This window comes from Rousettus aegyptiacus, unplaced genomic scaffold (genome assembly GCF_014176215.1).
Source record: "Rousettus aegyptiacus isolate mRouAeg1 unplaced genomic scaffold, mRouAeg1.p scaffold_m13_p_2, whole genome shotgun sequence".
NCBI classification, from domain to species: Eukaryota; Metazoa; Chordata; class Mammalia; order Chiroptera; family Pteropodidae; genus Rousettus; species Rousettus aegyptiacus.
In genome coordinates this window covers 157,813,910-157,820,014 of record NW_023416295.1, presented here as the reverse complement: position 1 = coordinate 157,820,014, position 6,105 = coordinate 157,813,910, and positions in this window count along the sequence as shown.

Sequence of the window (6,105 nt, the reverse complement as noted above, 5' to 3'; positions counted from 1 at the left end):
TGTTGGCACAGAAAAGTTTTATATTCTGTTTTCTAAAGCGTTACCGGAAGCGAGGAGAGGGGCTAAAAAAATGTGCTCATTCGTACACACTCCTTTTTTTATGACTCGAAAAGACCGCGTTATTATTTACAATTACAGCACACGGCGAGGCCGTCCAGGCACTTAAGGAGATGAACCTGAAAAAGGGGACCTGCAGAGGCAGTCAAAGAGGAACAGATCATTATTATTAGAGAAGCCAAGGGAAGACCACGTCTCAAAGAGGGAGTGATTAACTGCGTTGAGTGCTACCAAAAGGTCAAGTAAGAGGACTGAAAAAATGTCATCTATATAACATTGTCATCTATGTAACTTGGAAGCTGTTGGTGACCTTAGCCAGAGATAACTAGGTATACAGATGGAAGCCAGACTAAAGAGAGTTGAGGAACGTGAGGAAATAGAGAATCTCTTCATCCTTCAAGTTTCAGTTTAAATGTCACCTCTGAGAATCCATCCTCAAAAATCTAAATCAGGTTCTGTTCTTAAAACCTCTCACTGAATTACTAACCCTTTCTTCATGGCAATTTGTAATTAATTTACTTGTATGATTTTTTTTTTTTTATGTTTGCCTCCTCAATGCCTTGAGTTCCATGACTGTAATCCTGCACAATTTATTTTCATAACACCAGAACCTATCAATAAATTTTAAGCGCATAATAGGAGCTTAGTAAATACTTGTTTGAAAAGCATTTGAGAAGTGCCAAGTACTTACATTCATTATCTCATTAAATCCACTTTTGAGTTGAAGAAATCAGGAGATAGAGAGTTTTCATAATTTGCACCAGGTCATACAGCAAGTAATTAGAGTTAGAATCCAAACTCAGATCATCAGGTGTCAAAAGTTTAATAATTCTGTATTCTGCCTTCCCGACTGAAGTTTCAAATCAGTTCAGTAAATGTTTATGGACAGTAGACTAGAAATAATTTTTCTTGGTGGAAGGTACAGAAATGAATGGCACAACTCTACCCACAAGAAATTTTAGCATTCAATGAAACATATGTAAAAAAATAAAATAAGGTGCTAATACTATCCTTACATCATTTATTACTTTCTATTCCACATTAGTCTATCACAAAGCTAAGGAATTTTTAAAGGGTCTATAAGATCTTCAGACTGAGGGCAAGGATGTAGCAGGTCAACCTTGGAAAGACTCAAGGTTCACTTCTGTTGAGGTATAAAGCTATTGCCAGAAGCTATTAACATCCTTATAAGGAAGATCTGCTACATCAAAAAAAACCTTTAAGCTTTGTTGTGAATCTTCCCATTTCCTCTCTAAGTTCTGGGAACACTTTGGTTATGGCTGCTAACTTAGACTCACCCCAGGAAACACAAGGTCCTTGGGGACAGAACTTAAAGGCTTAGCTTGAAGGATGAATTTTGACAAAGGGGTACTTAAGGTATGAGTTGATCTACAGAATTATCAATGTCAAAGTTTGTTCAGTGAAAAATTCAAGATGCTAAAATACAATAATAAAATACTGTTTCTTTGCTACAAAGGGATTGTACTCCTCCCCCTTTCCTGAAAAGAGACAAGAAAACAAAACTTTGAAGTAGTAGTGAAAAACAATACATTTCTTAACATTATGGTAATGGATATTTGCTGAATGATTATTTTCGAGGATACTGAAGAGTTTGCGGTAACTAAGTTAACTAAAAATAACAGTCCAGGACACTCCTTATTTTTATAATTTGGTTTTATTTACAAGAGGAAATTGAATTAAGTAAAAGAATGAGAAATATCAAAAACTTGAGTAAGAATCTAAGAGAACCTGTAATAAATATAATTCAGTACTAGCACAGGCTAGAGTATTTTTTCTAGCTAATTCCATGAAGTCCTTTTGTTTCAGATGGTTAAATCTAGCCGACAAAAACAAGTTTTTATTCCCTCAGATACTTTTACTATTATAAAATCAATGCATTGTGATATGACTTTTTTTGTCCAAAAAAATATATTTTTGCTGAGAAAATTTTGATTCCAAAATGAACAACATTATTAGCACCAGCCTTATTTTCTTTGAAGTCCTTGGTTATGGTAAGGCTCTGGACAAGTCAATCTCTCCAAACTTGAGTTTCCTCATTTGTAAAATGAGGATAAGAATAGTACCACATCATAGGATATGGAAATTAAATTCCAAAAGCACATAGGATAGTACAGTGTCTGACACAGTAGTGATACTAGCTAACATTACTATTAAGTAAGCCATGCTCTTTAAAATTTTGCATTTGCGTGGATTATATGATGGTCTAAATGTTTTAAGGCACACATGTATTATATAATCTTTGGCAATGGGTTAACAATGTATATGTTGAGTAAAATTGAGAAAGTTTAATCGCTCGACAGTAAAGGAAATACTAAGTATTTTTTCATATCTCTATGGCTAAAAACATGCTATTATACATGTTAATTTTAAAATGTATAGATAGTTAGGACTTCACCATATGAATTTGGGAGAGAACACAGTTCAGACCATAACAGACGTTGCTAAGAACAGGGCAGGGATCTGCTCCTGGTTGAGAACCACTAGCATAGAGGCATGAAAGAATGGGTATGTTTATGGAAAGTTCTTACTGAGGAGTAAGTCAATTAAAACCAGATTGTAAAGGACATTCAATATTACCCTAAAGAGTGTGGCTTTTATTGTAAGGCTTCAAGGTGATATGTGACAAAGAATATTTAAATTTTAATATTTAAAAAAATTCCTAAAATAGAAGACCACAACAGTCATGTCAACGACATGTCAACACAATGCATACTATGTATACATTAAAAGCCAGTAAAATGATATGCATGTAGATTATGTGAGTAAATTACATGTTTATATAATACAAATAGATTTTCAAGCTAGGGAAAATTAGTCATTTTTGCTTAGCAAAAGATGACTCTAATGGCAATCTAGATTTTAGAACAGTGGTTCCCATCCAGCAAACTTTCCAGCAAAATATATCTTAAAAGCTTTTCTATTCTCCAAGTATAGTATTTTCTATTTTTTTAATTGAACAGTCTTTTAAAATTATTATTATGAAATGACAGAGTAGATGATGTTGGTTTTTGTACCTACAAAAAAAACACATTTTTTTTTTAAAGGCCACACTATGTCAGTTCTCAAAACCATTTTTAAAACTTTTCTCAGTAGTGAAATCCCTAAGTCTGGTGTCCTCTAAAGAGAGAATTGGAAATGGCAGAGCCTGGGAGTAGGCGAGACTTACTAAGATGTTACTATCAATAAAAAATATATATATATTTGTAAGAGCTTAAGGTTCTTAGGGAGCTGGAGAGAAGATATTGGGTTGCAGAAACATTTCTAATATAGAATTTAGAAGACTTAATGGTCCAGGGAGGGGCTGAGAATGACACCCAGGTTTTTGGCAGGGTTCCTAGGCGGGTAGTGGTACCACTCCATGAGATAGGGAATAGAAGAGGAGGAGTAGGTTTTGGAGGAGGTGGAAGGGAAGATAAGCTTGTGGCATTTTAAGTTTGAGATGCCTGCAGGGCATCCAGGCAAAGATATCTAGTCTTCAGTTAGAGACATAGATCTGGAGAGAGAGGTGAGAGTTGTTAGGGCTTGTGTGTGGTAGAAGACTGTGAATGAGGTAGCTCAAGGAGAAGTGAAAAGGACCCAAAACAGACCCCCAACCCCGAAAGACACTAATGTTTGGGGGCTGTTAGTTAGGGCCAGATATTCCGTTAAGGAAACTACAAAGGAATAGTAAAACAAGAAAGAGAAAATGCTTTAGAAAAAAATCACGTGGACATGAGAGAAAAAGGTTTCACAAAACAAAAGTTTGCTCAGCTATTATAACTGTTGAAGAAAGATTAAGTGGTAAGAAGTCTAAAACTAGACCAGTGATTTTAGTCATTAGGAGGCCACTGGTAACTTTAGTGAGAGCAATTTTGTTAGAGGGCACCAAAAAAGGATCCTCACAAAAGATTGGGATGCACTATCCTGGACACCAGCTCAAGGAGCAAAGAATCCTTTATCACAAACCCACCTCACCAATGACACTTGCAATGCTCTCTTTGGTTCTCCTGGAGAGTACCTTTCTTGAAATTAAATGTGGTCTCTTAACATACTCTCTTCTGTAATTCTTTCCCTATTTTAGTTCTACCCAAAGACACCTTAAGTTACTCTTTATCTCACAGTATATTATCTCCTTTTGTAACTGGACAATAGATAATAATAGAATTTCTTTACCTTCCCCATAATCTCTACATAGCATGCATGCATTTAGGCTAGACTTTGGGAAAGACATATATGGTTTCAAGCAATATTTCTATGGCCAAAATGTCAGGGGTATCATTACCCACATAGAATTTTTAAGTATTTATTGGCTAGGGCTACATAGGAATCAATATCGGTGGTTTATGAAAAATAAGAGTTATATGCTAGAAGACAAATGATAGTACTATTCATAGTCTCTCCCAGTCTCTTCTGATAATGGTTCCCACTACTAATTAAAGAATGAGGGTTATTTTGGTGTTGAAGGCAGAGGTGGGTAGAGGAGAACTTGGAATGTATTGTGAGTGAGGTTGTTTAAGGCTTAGAGGTTCTCAAACTTTTGGCCTCAGAGCACTTTTACACTTGAAAAATTATAGAGGACCCCACAGATTTTTTTGTTTGTTTGTTTTTAGGGTCCCATAGACTGAATGTTTATATCTCCCCAGAATTCGTTCGCTGAAACCTAATACCCGATATAATGGTAGGGCTTCTGGGAAATGGGGCTCTGCCTTCATGAATGGGATTAGTATTCTTGTAAAAGAAATCCCGGAGAGCTCCTTTGCCTTCCTTCCACCACGTGAAGACACAGTGAGAAGACAGCTATCTATGAACCAGGAAGCTGGACTTCACCAGACATTGAGTCAGACATCTTAATAATGTCCCAGAATCACTGAGGCCTTGGTAGATTTTGTTTTTGTTTTTGTTTTTTGTTTGTTTGTTTTCTTTTCTCTCTTGCTTCAGTTTGGTTTTCATTGCTTTGCTTTCAAATTTGCATATTTCTTATTCCATAATATCTAATTTCATCAAACCCCTCCAGTTAATTTTTCACTTTAGATATTATATTTTTCAGTTATAGAATTGCTGTTTGTTTCTTTTTTATAGTTTTCATTTCTCTGTTGAGATTTTCTGTTTACTCTCTTATTATGTTTATGTTTTCTTTTAAATATTTAAACTCATTTATAGTAGCTGCTTGAAAGTTCTTATTCCCTGTTTTCATCATTCCTACTCATTTGTGAGTTCATAATTTTCTCTTCTGGTTTAGTCACATTTTCCAATTCTTATGTCTAGTAACTTTTTTTCTTATGCTGGACACCACAGATACTACTTTGAGTGGCTTTTTTGTCTTTCTTTATAATAGAGTATTGAATATTGTTTAAGTAGTCAATTTACTTGCATCTTATCGTGATAGTTTCAAGGTTTGTTTTTAAGTTTTGTTTAGACAGAGCTAGAGTAGCCTTTACTCTTAAGGCACCACTGTCCAATATGAAATCCACTAGCCATGCATGGCTTTTAAGCACTTGAAATGTCTAAATTGAAGTGTGCTATAATTCAAAAATGAACAATGAATTTCAGATTTAGCATGTTAGTTACATGTTGAAATGACAATATTTTGGATATATTTGGTTAAATAAAATATTTTATTAAAATTAATTTTATCTTTTGAGTTTTACTTTTTTAAAGAGGTTATTAGAAAATTCTAAATTACATTTGTGACATGTTATATTTCTCTTGAATAGTGCTGATTTAGTGCTAGATTGGCCCTGTTTCTAAAACCCAGCCTTTCCGGGGTTTCCACTAAATTCCTAGGGTTGTCAATGAGATCTCTCCTCTGTGACTGGTTGGAACACCAATGTCCTGTGCAATCTCTAGTGATCAGCGTCCAGCTCCCCAGTAGTTGTTCTCTCTCTAATAGTTGTCCATTGTGTAGTTTCATGGAATCTTTCCCTGTGTAGACTTTGTGCAGCTTCCTTCTCCCTGATATCTGATCTCCATCTGTTCATCTCAGTGACATCATTGTGCTTTGGCTGTTCCCTGTGCTGTGGTCTAAAAGTGCTGCCACGCAAGAGCTGT